This window comes from Tachyglossus aculeatus, chromosome 20, assembly GCF_015852505.1.
Source record: "Tachyglossus aculeatus isolate mTacAcu1 chromosome 20, mTacAcu1.pri, whole genome shotgun sequence".
Taxonomy (NCBI): Eukaryota; Metazoa; Chordata; class Mammalia; order Monotremata; family Tachyglossidae; genus Tachyglossus; species Tachyglossus aculeatus.
In genome coordinates, this window is record NC_052085.1 from 22,487,490 (window position 1) to 22,507,791 (window position 20,302).

Below are 20,302 nucleotides of genomic sequence, written 5' to 3' on the forward strand. Positions count from 1 at the left end.
CTCACCGAATACAGAATGAGCAGTACAGGCTCAGCACCAGGTTAGCCAAAAGCCAAGCGAGCAAAGCCAAGGCCAAGCTATCATCAATCGTATTTATTGAGCGCTTACTGTGTGCAGAGCACTGTACTAAGCGCTTGGGAAGTACAAGTTGGCAACATATAGAGACAGTCCCTACCCAACAGTGGGCTCACAGTCTAAAAGGGGGAGACAGAGAACGAAACCAAACATACTAACAAAATAAAATAAATAGAATAGATATGTACAAGTAAAATAAATAGAGTAACAAATATGTACAAATATGTACAAAATCCATTCCATTCCCAGTATTCAACAGGTAGGGGGGACAAAGGGTGATGAAAGGTTTCCTGGGTGACTCCCTGAAAAAAAGCGCTATGCACAAAGTAAGCACTCAATAAATTCATTCATTCATTCAATTCATTCAATCGTATTTATTAAGCGCTTACTGTGTGCACAGCACTGTACTAAGCACTTGGGAAGTACAAGTTGGCAACATATAAAGACGGTCCCTACCCAACAGTGGGCTCACAGTCTAGATCTGCGGCAAGACGTCTACTCGGGGCCCCGAGAGCAAGGACCTCCTCACACGCCCCGTCGCGTCCCCCGGGGCCCCATCTGCCTCAGGATCAGCCGGAAACCTCCTCATCCGGACCCCCCGATCCGGCTCCGAGGACCCCCAAGACCAGCTCGTGGGGCGGCCGACTTTGAATGAATGTACCGTTACTTCAAAAGCCGACTGGTCGCTAGGATGTTATAACAAGAATGGGACCTGTCTGATGTGGAAAATGGTCTTTCTGCTACATCCAACACCGAGGAGACCCCTTATTAGGAAATCCTATGCCATGCTCTATTACTCTATTTATTTATTTATTTTACTTGTACATATCTATTCTATTTATTTTATTTTGTCAGTATGTTTGGTTTTGTTCTCTGTCTCCCCCTTTTAGACTGTGAACCCACTGTTGGGTAGGGACTACCTCTATATGTTGCCAACTTGTACTTCCCAAGCACTTAGTACAGTGCTCTGCACACAGTAAGTGCTCAATAAACATGATTGATTGATTGATTGATTGCTCCAGCTTTAAAAAAAGTGTAAAGAAACCAAAGAGGATCCAGTGAAGGAGGACAAAAATAATCAAATGGAAAATGGGTTCAGGAGGAAAGGTTAAAGGAAGTAACCTTCATGAGAAGTAATAATAATGCTATTTGTGAAGAAGCGGTTACTATGTGTCACTGTTCTAAGCACTGAGCACTGTTCTAAGTAGTGTGGCCTAATGGATAGAGCACAGGCCTGGGTCCTAATCCCGGCTCCGACACTTGCCCGCTGCTTGACTTTGGGCAAGTCACTTTTCAGTGCCTCGGTTACTTCATCTATAAAATGGGGATAGGGACTGTGTCCAACCTGATTATCTTCTGTCTACCCCAGTGCTTAGTACGGTGCCTAGCACAATACCAAGCACTTAACATACACCACAAAAAAAATAGAGTTGGTTAGTTCAGAGAAGAAAAAGCTAAGGAGTTACAGATGTTCTCCATGACCACCAAAGATTAAAAAAAAAATGAAACACAACAAAAACAAATTGGCTTTAAAATAGATTTCAGAGGAGGGTAAGGAAGAACGACCAAGGTAATAAAACCCTAAAGAGGCTTCATCCTCAGACATATCTTAAAAAATAAAGAACTGACATTCATTTGTCCTGGATAGGTTAGTCATATATACTGGTTGGAAAAGGGGTCTGCCCGGAGGGAGGTCTGAAGCAGATGATCTATTCGTCTCAAATTCTATGTTTCTATTCTAATTCCCCATTCCATTCTATTAACTCTGACACAGAGAGCTGTTGGATATCAGCTGAACTATGATTGGTTGGGAGCAAGAAGGAGTCAAGTATTCCTTCTTGGAAGGCCAATTCAAGGTCCCGGCGATAAGGGAAATCTTAAATTTGATAGAGAATTCTATTAGCATCCACTGAAGGGGATATTAGAGCAGGGAATGACCTTGGTGGTCTCCTTCTACACCTATATCATCTCTAGCTTTCCAGTAACTGCCCTAAGGAAGATACATGATATTCATTCTGGATGTATCACCGTGACAAATCCTTCATACTAGATGACAGGATGTCACTTTTCATTACTTAAAGATTAAAAACAGCTATGCTCATGGCCATGGCAGCAACCTGGAAAATCGCTAGCAACGAAACAAGTTACTTTTCTCTCTCATTATTTTCTGAGTGTCTCATAGGTAGAACTCAGCTTCCTGGTGCCAGAATTTCACAGCAGAGTGCCCATCGATTATGCAAAAAATAACAATTCAGCTTAAATACGGGCGCAGGCGGGGACTATGCCGTGATTTCCGTTTCAGGGCTCTGAGTCATCAGGTTGTGCCAATTCTGAATTTGCAGTGCTGCGGAATTCACCTAAATGTAGATGTTAGTAGTTTATATCCACTCAACATAAAATGCTGAACACACAGACAAATTGTATTTCTCAGGGGTTATTTCCTGCTAGTACTATTTCCTAGATATTTCAATGAAAAGTATTGGGTTCCCAGCCCCAGATCATAAATGGCGCACAAGAAGGTTAATTCAGTAGTGTCATTTGTAAAACCAAATATACTCCCACATGCTAAAACATTCTAGAATGCTCATTCACCCTGCAATTTATTTTGCTTTGAAAGGAGGTTGGAAAATATTCCGTTTAAGTTATTGCCGTGCAGAAAGGATGACACAAGCTGTGTTTCTTCTACTGTAAAGCACTATTATCTACACAACCGTTTAAATCTTTGTCAGCCGAAGCTAGGCTGGGAGGAAATAAACTCTCTGAAGCCACTGTGTTTGCATAATAACACACTTCATTGTAGCGAGGGCTCAGACATATTGAAAAATGCAAATTTCTCTGTTTGTCCAACCTGGTACAAGGGAACCAGCACCAAAGCGGGTGAATTTCATACAAAAGTCCTTGAAGATATGTACTGAATGTAATGTAACTATTTCCTTTCCTAAAGCGACATAACGGTGCTTTAGATTTTTTTTATTTCTTCATTTAATCAAGTGACCTTTAAATGTCACCAATGCAGTTTGCTTACCCTTATCTAAAACTATTATTAATAAGACAGCCTTCTGTTTTCCTCAGCTAAAGGTATGCAGCTAATTGATATCTGCCTGGTCTTATCTTTCAAAGTTAATAATGGCTCTGCAGACTTTATTGCTATCTTGCCATAATTATGGATTCTGAGTAGAAAAGAGTGGTATTTCCTGAGCACTTACTGTGTGCAGAACCCTGTACTAAGCCCTACGGTGAGTACAATACAACATAGTTGGTATACATAGTCCCTGCCCACAACCAACTTACAGTCTTGAGGACGAGCATTCAGTCTAAAGGTAAGCAATATGTTCTCCGCCCACATGTTGAAATGTCAACCAGAACTACCCCATTCACCAAATATTAAATTTCCACTGAACATAGATTAACCTGAGTGAATATTTCTACTTAGTAGGCCCGTCTGCCTCTCACTGGCGGCCCATTTCTCTCCCACTGAGCCACCCCCCTACCCCTGCTTAGCATTTGTGGACTCATTCCATCCTCTCCCCCCATAACAATTAGATGCAGATCTCCTGTTTTCCGTTGTTTCCCCTACCTGTAATTTATTTTAGTGTCTGACTTCCCTGCTTAAAGTCAAGGATCATATACTAACTATTGCACTCTCCCAAGAGCTTAGTCCCTGCACAGAGAAATCGCTCGGTGAGTACCATTCAGTCAATCATTTTAATTGAGCACTTGCTCTCTGCAGAGCACTGGACTAAGCGCTTGGGAGAGTAATGATTGATTATCTGCGAATATCTGTATTTATTCTAATAAACGGAGTTTTACCTGTGAAGTACAAGTCAACCCAATTTTAAGGCCTCGACCGCTGGAAGGAAGCAAATTCAATGTATTTGGAGCCACAGAAATGCGCATCACCAAAATTTCTGCTTTGTTTGCTTTTATGAATACTTCACCAAATACTCTCTATCACTGACTGTCATGAAGTCAGTTTGGTTAGTATGTTTGTATGTATGTTAGTATGTTTGGTTTTGTTCTCTGTCTCCCCCTTTTAGACTGTGAGCCCACTGTAGGGTAGGGACTGTCTCTATATGTTGCCAATTTGTACTTCCCAAGCGCTTAGTACAGTGCTCTGCACATAGTAAGCGCTCAATAAATACGATTGATGATTGATGATGAAGTCCATTTTTAAAAAGTTATCAGTCTACTCTTGTTTCTTAGACGTTTCAAACAGAATGTTTCCTCTGTAGAGGCGGCTTAAATGGCAGCACTGTGCGTACTTTGGAAATAATTTTCCCAATAAAACATTTTATTTGAGTGTTTCACTTGGTAATGGACTAACGGGTCGAGCTAAGCACCCATGGCAGGAGAGCATTTTGAAACAAAAGCACATATGGCGGCAGAAACTCTAGTACTATAGGCACTTAATTAGTTACTACAGGCTTAGTCTTTGGGTGAGCCCCATGTGGGACAGAGATCATTTCCAACCTGATTATCTCATGCTTTTTTAACAAACAGCATAATTAATTAGTAGTACTACTGGTATTTATTGAGCACCCACGTGCTACTCTAAGGTGCTGCACTAAGCACTTGGGAAAGACAAAACAGTGATATGTTCCCTGCCTGCGAGGAGCAGTATGGCATAGTGAATAGAGCAGTGGCCTAGGAGTCAGAAATTCATGGGTTCTAATCCTACTCTGCCACTTTTCTGCTGTGTGACCTTGGGCCAGTCACTTCACTTCTCTGTGCCTCAGTTACCTCATCTGTAAAATGGGGTTTGAAACTGAGAGCCCCATGTGGGCACGGACACTGTCCAACCTGATAAGGTTGTATCTACCCCCTGTGCTTAGTACAATGCCTGGCAAATGATAATAATGATAATAATAATAATAATAATAATAATGATAATAACAGCATTTGTTAAGCACTTACTATGTGCCAATCACATAGTAAGTTATAGTAATTATGTAATTATAGTAATTGTAATTATAACATAGCTATATGTTATAGCTATAACATAGCTATAAGATAGCTATAACATAACATTGCTATTAACATAGTAATTATGTTGCCAACTTGTACTTCCCAAGCGCTTAGTACAGTGCTCTGCACACAGTAAGCACTCAATAAATACTACTGATTGATTGATTGATTGATCACAGTTCTAAGCTCTGGGGGGGATACAAGGTAATCAGGTTGTCCCACATGGGGCTAGCAGTCTTAATCCCCATTTTACAGATGAGGTAATTGAGGCCCAGAGAAGTGAATAATTTATTTATTTATTTATTTTACCTGTACATATCTATTCTATTTATTTTACTTTGTTAATATGTTTGGTTTTGTTCTCTGTCTCCCCCTTCTAGACTGTGAGCCCACTGTTGGGTAGGGACCACCTCTATATGTTGCCAACTTGTACTTCCCAAGCGCTTAGTACAGTGCTCTGCACACAGTAAGTGCTCAATAAATACGATTGATTGATTGATTGAAGTGACTTGCCCAAAGTCCCACAGCAGACAAGTGGTGGAGCCGGGATTAGAACCCATGACTTTGACTCCTAAGCCCGTGCTGTTTCCACTGAGTCACGCTGCTTCTCACACTTCATAAATATCACCAATACTATTATTATTAGGAGCTTACTCTCTACTCATTGCTACATACATATAAATATTTATAAATAGAGAAATCAAGAAAAAGAACTGAATGTACAATGGACTAAACCTACACCCAAATGGACTGAATAAAGGTAATTAAATGAATGTGGGCGGCAGGTGGCTGTTGGGTCATACAGCGGTCCAGTGGCGGAGTCAGAATTAGAACTCATGACCTACCTTCTGACTCTAAGGTCCATGCTCTATCTACAATGCCATTGCTGCTCCCATTTTCTGACTTCCGGCTTTAGAAACCCTTTTAAACCAATCTGGCCATCATTTGTCTTACTAGAAACCTCTCAGAAATTAATATTACAATCACGGCAAAGGACACTTAAACCATTCAATCAACGGTATTTACTGAGCTCTTACTGTCTGGGAGAGTACAATGCCAAATCCTTAATTGACAGCTTATTACAATTCTTTTTCATAATAAAAATCTGGGAGGATTGTCTGAGGGGAACAAGAAAGGGTAGACTTTTTGCTCATAACATCTATTATGAATGAACAGACTACAGTCTATTCATGCAGTAATCACCATTGTCGGGAAGCGGGCTTCCTGAGGGTGAAAAGCTACCAGCCACCTCATTACTTCCCATTGCCCACACGACTCGAGGCAGAATCCTTCTCAATTCCAATCAGACAGCAGAACAAAACACGGGAGTACTAAGTGCTTGGGAAGGGACACAGGAGATCAAGGTGCATTCCCTGTCACACAGAGAGCTTACGCTGTAATGGAAGAGTTTACAGACATGACCTGTGTAGCATGACAGACTTAGGAAGCATGCCGGGTGGCAAACCAAGGCCTTCAAAATGTTGTCGGAGGGTGTTTTCTAGTTGAAAACAGGGCCTCCTTATCGCCTATAACCACCCACAGCAAACTGACTGCCTTTTATTGAGCGGCAATGGAAAGAACTGAACAGATGCTGATGGATTTTCACATTATCATTTATACAACTTAAGGTTCAATTGAACTCCTGTACAGTTTGAGTCATGTACTTTCCACTTCGTCCTTTAGCTGGCTGCCTGGGGTTGTGGAATATTTTTTTTTAAATCCAATGCCAATTGAAACCTTGTATCCAAAAGGCACTTGGAAGATTTAGCTCTTCTCCGCTAACACTACACTTTTCACCAAACTTTTGAAGTTTCTTTGGCTAGTGTAGGCATATATGAACTAATAAGGTGACAGCATTTTTATAATAGCCGACAAGAGAAAACTTGAATCCTGCACAATTCTTTTCACAATAATGTCCAAAAGGCAAATTACTTCGTACAAGAAAATGCAATGTGCACTCTGTTGGTGTTACATTCTTGGGTTCGTTGTGCAATCCAGTGGTAACCAAGGAAACACAGGGATAATGAAGGTGAAGTAGAAAATTATTTTGCCTTTAAGTAGCAATGGGAAAGAAACTAACACACATTTATGTTGGGGTGGGCAAAAACATATCAGCCATATTCCAAATAAGAAAACAAACCGAACATCAACAAGGCCTGATGGTCTTTCTAATGGTGCAAACTCTAAGGAGTTCAAGTGTTTGGATAATTTGAGTTTTTGCAGTTTAAAACTGCATTGCCTGGAATAAACCTCCATTCTTTCCTCTCAGAATAATGTTTAGGAAAGATCAGATGTACATGTATGTTTCTATGCACCCTATGAAGGAATTTGAGCCCTATATCTCACCAGATATACATATACACAAAACAAAACTTGCATTGTATCTACAACTACATAATAGTTGTGTACTATACTACATGATACTTGTACGTATAATGCAAGATGTGTTCCTTTATCTGGTTGATGAGCCAATGTTGACGAACAACATTATCTTGATGAGCAGCAGCATGGCTTAGTGGATAGAGCACGGGTTTAGGAGTCAGAGGTCATGGGTTCTAATCCTGCCTCCACTACTTGTCTGCTGTGTGACTTTGGGCAACTCACTTAACTTCTCTGGGCCTCAGTTACTTCATCTGTAAAATGGGGATTAAGACAGTTAGCCCCCTGTGGGACAACCTGATTACCTTGTGTACCGCACCCCCCCCCCCCGCCCAGGGTTTAGAACAGTGCTTGGCACACAGTAATGGCTTAACAAATGCCATCATTATTATTCTATGGGCCTCAGTTACCTCATCTGGAGAAGCAGCGTGGCTCAGTGGAAAGAGCACAGGCTTTGGAGTCAGAGGTCATGGGTTCAAATCCCGCCTCCACCAACTGTCAGCTGTGTGACTTTGGGCAAGTCACTTAACTTCTCTGTGCCTCAATTACCTCATCTGTAAAAATGGGGATTAAAACTGTGAGCCCCCCGTGGGACAACCTGATCACCTTGTAACCTCCCCAGCGCTTAGAACAGTGCTTTGCACATAGTAAGCGCTTAACAAAGACCATCATTATTATTACCTGTAAAATGGGAATTAAGAGTGTGGGATGGGCACTGTGTCCAACCTGATTAACTCATATCTACCCCAGAGTTTAGAACAGTGCTTGGCACATAGAAAGTGCTTAACAAGTACTATTATTACTAAGGGTTACTACAGTCTATTCAACCAGGAAATTGGAAAACTTGTTACAATCAGGAATGTTAGCATTCTAATGCTTTGGTTTGTCCCGGTCCACACAACAACTAGAAATATATTTCATTCTGAATATATTAGATTTCAGTTCAGGACAAATTGTTTTCATTTCACAAAACTCTCAAGTCCCCAGCGATTTTGTTTGTTTACACTACTTCCAAAATTAAAAAGGTATACTGATAAAAGTCAAAGGTGAGACAGACCGTGGGAAGTAACCACTGAACGTTCCTAGTTGAAAGGAACTAAGAACTACAAGTTCCTGCAAGCAAGTACCGCAAAAAATAGATTTTGCTCCATTAAGTCTATGAGGAACAATCACCCAATTCGTTCAGATATTTACCTGGGTCCAATCCCTGTGGAATCTAGAGCAGGAGCTGACAACTTTAAACCACATACCCAAGCTTTTCAATTTTGAACCTATTGTCTCCTCAAAATGGATCTGAGAGATCCTAGTTCTGGTTCCAATTCAACATTTAGCTAAGAGCATCTATCTACCCAACATCTGGCCGGAACTACCCTAGCAGATCTAAGCTCATAAACCGCAATTCTATAAAAAAAATATGCAAGCAAGTAGGCACCCAAAACATCAGTCATGTGCACGAGCTCTTCCGAAAGATACGGAACATTGAAAAAATGTCATAGGTCTTCTCTGATGCTACCATTGTCAGGAAGGGGGAGACCTGAGGGTGAAAAACTACCAGCCACCTCATTACTTCCCATTTCCCACACGACTCTAGGCAGAATCCTTCTGAATTCCAATCAGACAGCAGAAGAAAACACGGGAGTATTAAATGCTTTGGAAGGGAAACAGGAGATCAAGACGCATTCCCTGTCCACAGAGAGCTTACGCTGTAATGGAAGAGTTTACAGACGTGACCTATGTAGCATGACAGACTCAGGAAGCACGCTGCGTGGCCAACCAAGGCCTTCAAAATGTTTTCGGAGACATGACAAAATTTTTGACAACCTCGACTCTGTTGTATTCTATTCTCCCAAGGGCTTAGTACAATGCTCTCCACACAGTAAGCACTCAATAAACATCACTGATTGTCAGACTGACCGACAAAATATGGCTTTGACAAATGTTAAAGCAAAAGAAGTTGGGCTATGTGTTAAGTCCAGTCACGTTCAACCCATCCGAAGCCGCCAGACTTGAAAAGAAATTGAGAGGCGAGGATGATAGAGCCGGAATATGCTTCCGATCCACTGAGAAATTATTTTAGCTCAACTGGCAGCAAATACCATCACAGGTCTTTGAGGCAGACATCCCAGAATTACTATAGATGATGATGACTGTGCTTTTTTAATTGGAATTTGTTGAGCGCATACTATGTGGCACACACTGTTCTAAGGGCTGGGGTAGATACAAGTTAATTAGGTCAGACACATTCCCCATTCCTGCTTGAGGCAAGTAGAAAAGAAGATATATAGGTTATGATGAATCACTCTACAGAGTCGGCACAGGGCTAAGCCTTCAGAAAATTAGGATTATGTAGCTGGCCACACTAAGAAATCAAACACTCAACAAACAATTGTGATTGGCATTCTGCTCCTGAGGTAACTCTGTGCCCAGACCAGCAATACACAACTAGATCAAGAGGCAGAAAAAGAGTAAAAAGCCTAGCTCGGTTTTTGACAGAGAGAAGGGTTCACATCCCTCCTGAATCGATCAATCATTGATATTTATAAACTCACTAACAATGCCACATTCCCAGAGGCAAAAATCCATGTGACCGCCCTTCAACTAGAGGGAACCGTATTAAATATGGCACTACTGCCTTAGTCTTCGGGTCACAAATAAAAGACGATGGAATATAATAGACTGGCGGCTCGTTAACTTTACTGGTACCAGGGATAAAGAAAACAGAATACCAATGACTTGGCTCTGCAGCTGTGTTTAGTCGCAGTTCCTTCCATATTACACTGTCATTGTTCTAGCAATGACCTTAACAAGCAATGCCTTCACATAACACTAACCTTATTCTAATATCAGACACTTCCTTTCCTCGAAAATGTGATCATTTAATAGGTTGGGGAAATTTTAGGCACATACTGCTACAGGCGATCAATATTTAGTAATTTTTTTATACCTAAAGTTTTAAACATAAAAATACTACTAAATACTCATCACCTTAACAAGCAATGCCTTCACGTAGCACTAGCCTTATTCTAATATCGGACACTTCCTTTCCTCGAAAATGTGATCATTTAATAGGTTGGGGAAATTTTAGGCACGTATTGCTACAGGCGATCAATATTTAGTAATTTTTTTATACTTAAAGTTTTAAACATAAAAATACTACTAAATACTCATCACCTATAGCAACATATTACCCTTGTACTTAAGGCATTACCTACAAGAGTGGTAATTTTGCAAGGGTGAGAGAATTTAATAAAACCTGCTCTCCCAACAGAGACTGTAAAAATACCCAACAGTAGAGAACAGTTGCAAAGCAAAGCAAAAATTCAAATCTCACTACCCTTAACAAGATCTTAGTCTGTCAGACTGAACAGAAAGCAGCTCATAGAGAAAAGACACAAGCTTTAAGTGGGGTTGTTGTATTTTTTAACCAACGTTTGATGAGTTTTTATCCTTGGCCAGATTTCCCCAATAAAATCATAGGGTGATATTCTGGTTCATAATTAATAGTATATAACCCCCGCCCTCCACCCCCCAAAATTTATGCGATTGCATTTTCAAGGTTGATTCAATCTGATATCTATTTTGGAATATTTGTCAGTCTGTCTTAAGCATTCAGTCCTTATGGGGGGCTGGTGTAACCAAACTTTGACAGGGCTTCCCTTGCGCCCAGAGTATTTTAGGCTACTTTCAGACACGCATTTGGAAAACTGCCTGCTTCTCCAGTTCTTGACTGTAAACTTCTTTGGGGCAGGGAACTTTTCCATCAACTCTGTTATACTGTACTCTCCCAAGCACTTAATACACTGCTCCGCATTCAGTAAGCGCTCAATAAATACGATTGATTTTCTCACAGTTGGTTTCATGTTTTATGTTCAAGGGTTGGGATTCGGAAGAATATAATAGTTGCTCCTAGGGGATAAATGAAAAGCCCTATTTTACAACTTGCTTTATAAAACGAAGTTTGCTCTTGTCTTTGTCTAACACTTTAGACAATACCTAAAATCGATTTAATTTTTCCAGGCGACACAGAAAAGGCAGCTCATTTTCTATATGAATAGCATGATGTGCCTTTGGAAAGAATAAGCACTGTCTTCACAGAATTCAAGTTGTTAGAGTCTTTAGAAACAAGGCTTTGTCTCAGTCTCCGATGGAGAAACTATTCAAGGCAATCCCTACCTTCATTCTTTCTTTTTTTTTAAATAAGCATTTGTTAAGTGCTTACTATGTGCCAGGCACTGTAAGTGCTGGGGTAGATGTGAGCTAATCAGGTTGGACAAAATCCCTGTCCCACATAGGGCTCAGGGTCTTAATCCCCATTTTCCAGGTGAGGTAAATGAGACACAGAGAATAATGATAATAATGATGGCATTTGTTAAGCACTTAAGTATGAGTGAAGCTCTGTTCCATGCACTAGGATAGGTACAAGTTAATCAGGTTGGACACAGTCCCTGAGCCACATATGGGGCAGATGAGGTAACTGAGGCACAGAGAAGTGAAGTATCTTGCCCAAGGTCACCCAGCAGACACGTGGCAGAGCCAGGATTAGAACCCAGGTCCTTCTGACTCTCAGGCTTGGGCTCTATCCACTATGCCATACTCCTTTCTCAGGGATCCTTCAATCAACTTAGCTAAAAACTGGGAACAAACAGAACTTCTTGGAAACCTAGGATGTGCAGCATCTTAGCTGGGCTTCCTCAGATAATTAAATTAAATACACAAACACAGAAATAACGCGATTTGGCAGAGGGAACTTGGGACCCCAGAGGCATCGGCCATGTGCAGTTCCCATTATCATAATAGGAGTTGTGAACATGAAACACGAGGAAACTATCCCTCCTAGCCTTGGCGTACAGTTAAATTGGGAGAAAACAGTTTAATTGTGAGATTTATCGGGCATTTAAGCTGATTTTATCTTCATCGATGCAAATAAACAGATAGGTGTAGAGGCAATTTATTGATTTTAGCAATTAAACGGAGCTTGCTACAAATTCTGCATTTTCCTATCAGACCCCCAGGAGGTAGGTCCTTTCACATTCTTACTGTTGTAGAATATCAAATTAATTTTTACTGGGCTAATTATTTTGTTTGTTCACTTACAGGTGCTTTGAGCCTTTAGAAGACCACCCTGCTGCACTTAGATCCCAGAACGTACGTAAGGTGTTTGGAATTTGGAGAGGAGTCGGAGCAGAGAAAGGACAGTGCTCTGTATACACAGTAAGCGCTCAATAAATACGACTGAATGAATGAAATGTGAGGAAAGGCCACAGGAAGCATGAAGATAAGCGGGGTGGTTAAGCATTGTCTTCCTGCTTGCAAAATTATATCGGTGAAATGGGACCAACTGTGTTTTTCATTTTAACGAAGGACGGGAAAATGAGAATGGACCAAAATGTCCCAAGGACAGATTTAGGGAGAACGAGCCGATGAGGCAGAAGGCAGAGGGAGCCGAGGTGGGAGAAGACTGCATTCCCAGTGGCAGAGGAGGCTGAAATTAACCAGCTGAGGAGAATTTAAGGGAGGGCCTTGAGAGGAATCGGCAGAAGAACCGGTGGAGGGAGAAAAGTGCCCATTTGGGGCTTGTGATGGCAGAGTTGCAACAGACAGAAGGGAAGGGGAAGACAATCGATTATTCGACCGATCAACCGATCGCATTTATTGAGCACTGTACTAAGCGCTTGGGAGAATACAGAGTTGGTAGACACTTTCCCTGCCCACCATGCGCTTACAGTTTAGAGGGGGAGACAGACATGATTATAAATAAATAACATTTATTTATTTGCCAGGGGAGTAATCTAGGTTGTGGACACCACGCTATCCAAATTAGACCAGTATTTTACACGTTACATCAGTTGACTGACCGTCATTCTCAATCAGCAAGCGTTTACTGAATTCATTCACCCAATCGTATTTACTGAGCGCTTATTGTGCAGAGCACTGTTCTAAGCGCTTGAATAGCCCATGATACATAACCAACCACCCTACTGTCGGTGATAATAATAATAATAATAATAATGATGGCATCTGTTAAGCGCTTACTATGTTTGAAGCACTGTTCTAAGCACTGGGGGGGGGGGATACAAGGTAATCAGATTGTCCCACGTGCGGTTCACAGTTTTAATCCCCATTTTACAGATGAGGTAACTGAGGCTCAGAGAAGTGAGGTGACTTGCCCAAAGTCACACAGCTGACAAGTGGCGGAGCTGGGATTAGAACCCATGACCTCCGGCTCCCAAGCCCAGGCTCTTTCCACTGGGCCACGCTGCTTCTCAGCATGATATACTGGACAACAAGGCTGACAACTAGTCACATTACTATACCATTAAATTATCTGAGAATATAATCCTGAGACGTTTAGTAGCTTGGCATTTTGTACTGATAGTAATTCGCTATCAGCTAGACAGAGTGCAGTACCACAAGATTTACATGTTATTGCTTCTTGGAAGAATTGATCGCAATTGCTCCCAGGGTTCACCAGTACATGCAGAAAAAATGAGAGAGAAGATAAAATGAATTGGATATTATACTGTACAGCTTGTATCTCCTTTGAAGCTCATCTAATATCAATTGCACAACAGAGAGGTACTTCTCTATACTAGTTTAATGGACTGTAAAAACTGATACCTACCCAACAATAATTTGTATTGGCAAAAGAATAATGTAGCACTTACACTAATCCTTTAAAAATGTCCAAAGGGATTTAATTTCAGGTGTTAGGGGATAAAAAAAAAAGTCTTATCCAACAAATGGTTTCTTGAACTTGAAATTGTGCATTCAAACAGAATTACTACAAAATACACATTAACATTAATCTTTTTTAGCCATTTCCCTAAGGCAGAGTTTTAGGATAAAATTCCCTTCTAGTTGCGATGAGATAGCAGAACAGCGCATGAAACATTTTACCATTTCAGGAAAATGTATTATGTTTTATATACTTGCCTGCTGCTTAAAAGTATCCTTCAGTGGCCATTTCTCCGGGCTTGTGAGTTACGTGCCGCTGAACCAAAAAATTATAGAATTCTATGCCTATGCTTGCTTCTCAGAATAGTGCCAATTAAATAAGCATACACATTCTGAAATGCAATTCAATCCATAATATTTGAGTGCTCACTCTATGCAGAAAGCTTTACTAAGCACTTGGAAGAGTATAGCAATCTACTAATTTCCCTCAAGGAGCTTACAATCTAGCAGGGGTAACGGACACGAAAAGAAGTTTTGAGTTGGAGAAGAAGGAGAGATAAGTCACAAGCAGCGTGGCTCAGTGGAAAGAGCCCGGGCTTTGGAGCCAGAGGTCATGGGTTCGAATCCCGGCTCCGCCACATGTCTGCTGTGTGACCTTGGGCAAGTCACTTCACTTCTCTGAGCCTCAGTTCCTTCATCTGTAAAATGGGGATTAAGACTGTGAGCCCCACGTGGGACACCCTGATCACCTTGTATCCCCCCCAGTGCTTAGAACAGTGCTTTGCACATAGTAAGCGCTTAACAAATGCCATTATTATTATTATTATAAGCAGCTCATAGGCAGGGATCATGTGTCCTAACTCTACTGAATTCTCCCCCGTGGGTAGTGTGATGATTTGTACTAAGTGCTCAGCCAATCGATGCCATTTATTGAGCACTTACTGAAGTATGTAGAGCATCATCATCAGTGGTACATACTGAGCACTTACACTGCGCTGAACACTGTCCTAAGTGCTTGGAAGAGCATTCATTTATTCATTCCTTCATTCAACTGTATTTATGGAATGCTTAGTGTGTGCAAAGCACTGTCCTAAACACCTGGGAGCATACAATTTAACAATAAACAGACACATTCCTTGCCCACAATGAGCTTACAGTCTAGAGGACGAGCTTACAGTACCGAGTTGATGGTCACGATCCCTGCCAACGAGAAGCTTACGGTCTAGAAGGGGAGACACAGTGGCATAGTGGATAGAGCATGGACCTGGAAATCAAAAGGTCATGGGTTCTAATCCCAGCTCTGCCACTTTCTGCTGTGCGGCCTTGGGCAAGTCCACTTCTCTGGGCCTCGGTTACCTCATCTGTAAAATGGGGATGAAGACTGTGAGCCCTATGTGGGACAGGGACTGTGCCCAACCTAATTAGTTGGCATTTAGTCCAACGTTTGGAACACATAGTAAGCACTTAATACCATCATAAGTGTTATTATTATTATTATTACTAGAGGGAGAGACAATGGTGTGTACCACCATTTCTTTCTACGCTGTGTTGTGCTATATTACAGTGAGGCCTGTGCCTAGACTGTGAGCTCGTTGTGGACTTTGTTGTAGCGTACTCTCGCCAGCGCTTGATTGTTGGAAGAAGGTTTCCTAATCCTGCCTTTGTGCTCGAGACAAAATATCCAGTAGTCTCCGGGGAATGGCCCAACGCGAGACATTCTCAGACGTTTACTTGGTGTTTGTTCTGAGCTCTACATCACAGGGGTTGCAACTACAGGCCCAGTCCCGCCGGGAGCAGTGCCCAGGACTTGAGGGGATTGGGTTCCCATGGCAACAGCAGCAGGGATGAGATGATTTAGGGGAGGGCAGAAGGAGGAGGGGGGTTCAGTTCGGGGGTGGGGAGGGTTGCGGCAGCAGTAGTTGCAGCTAATGCTCCAAACAAAAATAACAATAATAATATAATAATTGTGGTATTTGTTAAGCGCTTACTACATGCCAGGCACCGTACTAAGAGCTGGGGTGGATGCAAGCAAATCGAATTGGATGCAGTCCCTGTCCCATGAGGGTTCAAAGTCTTAATCCCCATTTTCCAGATGAGGTAACTGAGGCACAGAGAAGTAAAGGGACTTGCCCAAGGGCACACAGCAGACAAGTGGCGGAGCTGGGATTAGAACTCACGACCTCCTGACTCCCGAGCCCAGGTTCTCTCCACTACGTACTTACTATGTGCCAAGCACTGTACTAAGCGCTGGTGTAGGTACGAGATCATCAGGTCCCACTTGAGGCTCAAGGTCTAAGTAGGTGGGAGAACAGGTATTGAATCCCCAATTCTGCAGATGAGGGAACTGAGGCCCAGAGACGTGAAGTGACCCGCCCAAGGTCACACAGCAGACAAGTGGCAGAGCTGGGACTAGAATCCATGGCCTCCTGACTCACAGGCCTGTGCTCTACCAACCGCATCATACTGCTTCTCCAGTCTTACGGGAAGGAACAATGGAAAGGAATCCAGAATCCCCATGATATCACATTATTCCTGCCTGCTTCTCCAATCTTACGGGAAGGAACAATGGAAAGGAATCCAGAATCCCCATGATATCGTGTTATTCCTGCCTGCTTCTCCAATCTTACGGGAAGGAACAATGGAAAGGAATCCAGAATCCCCATGATATCGCGTTATTCCTGCCTGCTTCTCCAATCTTACGGGAAGGAACTATGGAAAGGAATCCAGAATCCCCATGATATCGCGTTATTCCTGCCTGCTTCTCCAATCTTATGGGAAGGAACAATGGAAAGGAATCCAGAATCCCCATGATATCGCGTTATTCCTGCCTGCTTCTCCAATCTTACGGGAAGGAACAATGGAAAGGAATCCAGAATCCCCATGATATCGCGTTATTCCTGCCTGCTTCTCCAATCTTATGGGAAGGAACAATGGAAAGGAATCCAGAATCCCCATGATATCACGTTATTCCTGCCTGCTTCTCCAATCTTACGGGAAGGAACAATGGAAAAGAATCCAGAATCCCCATGATATCACGTTATTCCTGCCTGCTTCTCCAATCTTACGGGAAGGAACAATGGAAAGGAATCCAGAATCCCCATGATACCGCGTTATTCCTGCTTGTGCCATGCACTCCCCTTCACACTCCTTTACCACTCCCAACAATTCATTCATTCATTCAATTGTATTCATTGAGCGCTTACTGTGCGCAGAGCACTGTACTAAGCACTTGGGAAGTACAAGTCAGCAACATATAGAGACGGTCCCTACCCAACAATGGGCTCACAGTCTAGAAGGGGGATACAGACAACAAAACAAGTAGACAGGTGTCAATGCTATCAGAATAAATAGAATTATAGCTATATACACATCATTAATAAAATATAGTAAATATGTACAAATGAAATAGAGTAATTTCTATTACTCTAGGGGGTGAGGTAGGAGGGGACGAGGTGATGGACAGCCTTGAAGCCAAGAGTGAGGAGTTTTTCCTTGATTAATCAATCAATGGCATTTATTGAGCACTGTTTTAAACTCCTGGGCCAGTACGGCACTAAACGTTCACTAGATCTTGACGAACTGGCAGAAGTGACTAGTCCCGTTCTGTTCAATTTCCTTTATTTTGCAAACTTAGGCCTAAACTTATAAACTCCCCTGAAACAACCAACCTCACTTCCATCAGTTGGCTTTACTAGACAAGAACATTGTGTCCCTTCTCCGGGAGCGATGAGAGTCGAGTAATTCGTGTTAGTAATTTAATCTACAGGCACATCTCCCCAGCTAGTGTGATTTCCAATACAAGCCAGAACATACGGTAGGTGCCTCCTTTTTAAAACTTTTATAGGTCGGCTTTTGACAAGCATTAGTCATCTGAAAAGCAATTCACTGCTCAACTGCTTTTACACTTGTTTTTCCTCTTCACCAAAATGCACTGAAATTAAGGATTTAAGGTAAAATTACGGAATTCACTGGAATACCTATGGGACCGATCACCATAACTTAGATCCCTGTTATTTTGAAAAAAAAAATGCCTCTTTCCTGGGGCTTCTATTGCAATTTTTTTTTATTGATTCCTGAGTTGTGAAATCTATTTCATTCTTTGAAATGACAATCTAATCTAACTTCAGTTAAAGGTGATGCCTGTCAGGTGGATCAGAGAGGCATTAACTCACTTCTCCAAGCTTAATCACCTTAGGTTCATACTGTCAAGGCATTTTAATTTGCACTCTGGTCTATAAATAACAATTCAAAATCATTCAATAAGCTCCCAACAATATGGTAAAATCATTCTTCAGTCCTACCTACAGTTGCTTTGGCAACCAGGAGCATGAAGCTCAAAAATAGATACTTCCTGTGGCCTCAAACTACAATTTAACTTTGGACATCAGTTCACTGGTTAAAAAGTGAGAAAAAGTCTACAAAACTAGTGAAATTCAGGTATTTTTCAAGCTAAAAAAAGATAAGGAACACTAAAAGTGAAGTCATTTCATTTTGAATTAATTCATTTTGAATTCCCAAAGCACTACTACCGACTTATCACTTCTAGGAAAAGAACCTTTACTCGGCGTGCAGGTTAAGATGACCAAAGGAAGCATTCCCAAGCTGTGGGGGAAAAGGGAATAATGAAATATCACCTTTAGTCCTGTTCACAATATGAGGGAATCGGCTTGGGTCTCTATGGAATAGAGGTATAAATATTGCTGAATGATTATAACTGTAGGAAACATGGAACAAATCTACAGAGAAATCAAAATTTTTTTCAAAGATATTAAAAGACCATAGAATAACAAGTCTAGGAGAGACCTCAACTGGTGATTTAATGAATGCTTCTGCCCCTAGGCAGGCCTGCCCTTCAACAACACTGGAAAAGTAGAAATTTACATAATATGACAGAAAGGAGGGGTTCAAACATTGCTAATGGGGCGGCTTTTGTGATATGTAGCGGAAATTCCTTAGACAAGTTTTTAAAATGAATCTACTATGACAACAGAAATATTGCCTTTCCTTTCAAAGCAGAAACCATTCTTCCAAGGGAGATCACATAGCTACTAAACATAGAAAAGGAATTAAATAATTCACAAAGCATTTTAGGAAAGTCACCTTGGTTTAAAGAGAAAACCACGTAAAACAACTTCATTGCTTGGGATGCTGAAATCAAGGAATAAACAAAACCGAAACAAGGTGCAAAATTCAGAAACGGAATTCCAGGACTAGAGATCAAGCCTACGAAAGAGACCAGCAGGAGCAAGAGGATGGGACACTTTTGGATGGAGAATTATGCTTGGTATGAAATGATCCACAGATAAATGGTAATACATGTTTCAAAAGATTGAATATAAGGAAGTTCATGTTAAATGCTCTAAGGCCATTTCACAATAGCAGCCATAATCCTCTGAGAAGTTTCAAGAAAGTTTCAAGGAGACTATTGAAACTGTAGCAATAATAATAATAATAATGATGATAGCATTTATTAAGCACTTTCTATGTGCAAAGCACCGTTCTAAGCGCTGGAGGGATACAAAGTGATCAGGTTGTCCCATGGGGGGCTCACAGTCTTAATCCCAATTTTCCAGATGAGGTAACAGGCACAGAGAAGTTAAGTGACTTGCCCAAAGTCACACAGCTGGCAATTGGCGGAGCTGGGATTTGAACCCATGACCTCTGACTCCGAAGCCCGGGCTCTTTCCACTGAGCCATGCTGCTTCTAGTAGTAGCAGAATTTGTTGTGGCAGGATGAGTAATGGGAACTCCCCCCAAAAATCCCACTACCCCTATTTCTTAATTTCATATGCTCCACTGCCCATACTTTCCTTTTGTCTGTAGTCAATGTGCTTTTGTACAAATTGACTTACAGTCCCTTCAGGTATTCATCCACATATCCACTTTTCCATTCCCTTTCATCCTCCAATCTATAGTTTTGTATTTCCTCCCCCATTAGGACCGTAAACTCCTTGGGATCAGGGGTTATGCCTTCTACCTCTACTGTCCTCTCACAAGTACTCAGCGAAGTGCTCTACATTGCTTAGGTACTCGATAAATATTCTTGATTAGCCAACAATTATAGAAGCAATATGGTCTGGTGGAAAGAGCATGAGCCTGGGAGTTAGAGGACCTGGGTTCTAATCCCAGGTCCACCCCTGTGTCTGCTGTGTGACCTTGGGCAAGCCACTTAACTTCTCTGGACCTCAGTCACCTCATTGATAAAATG

General features: G+C 41.6%; 1 protein-coding gene across 1 annotated transcript in view; it reads right to left on the minus strand.

The window, feature by feature from the left end:
* The window catches only part of DYNC2H1 (dynein cytoplasmic 2 heavy chain 1), a 224,903-nt gene that overhangs the window by 19,269 nt on the left and 185,332 nt on the right, over positions 1–20,302 (minus strand). The window lies entirely within an intron of this gene.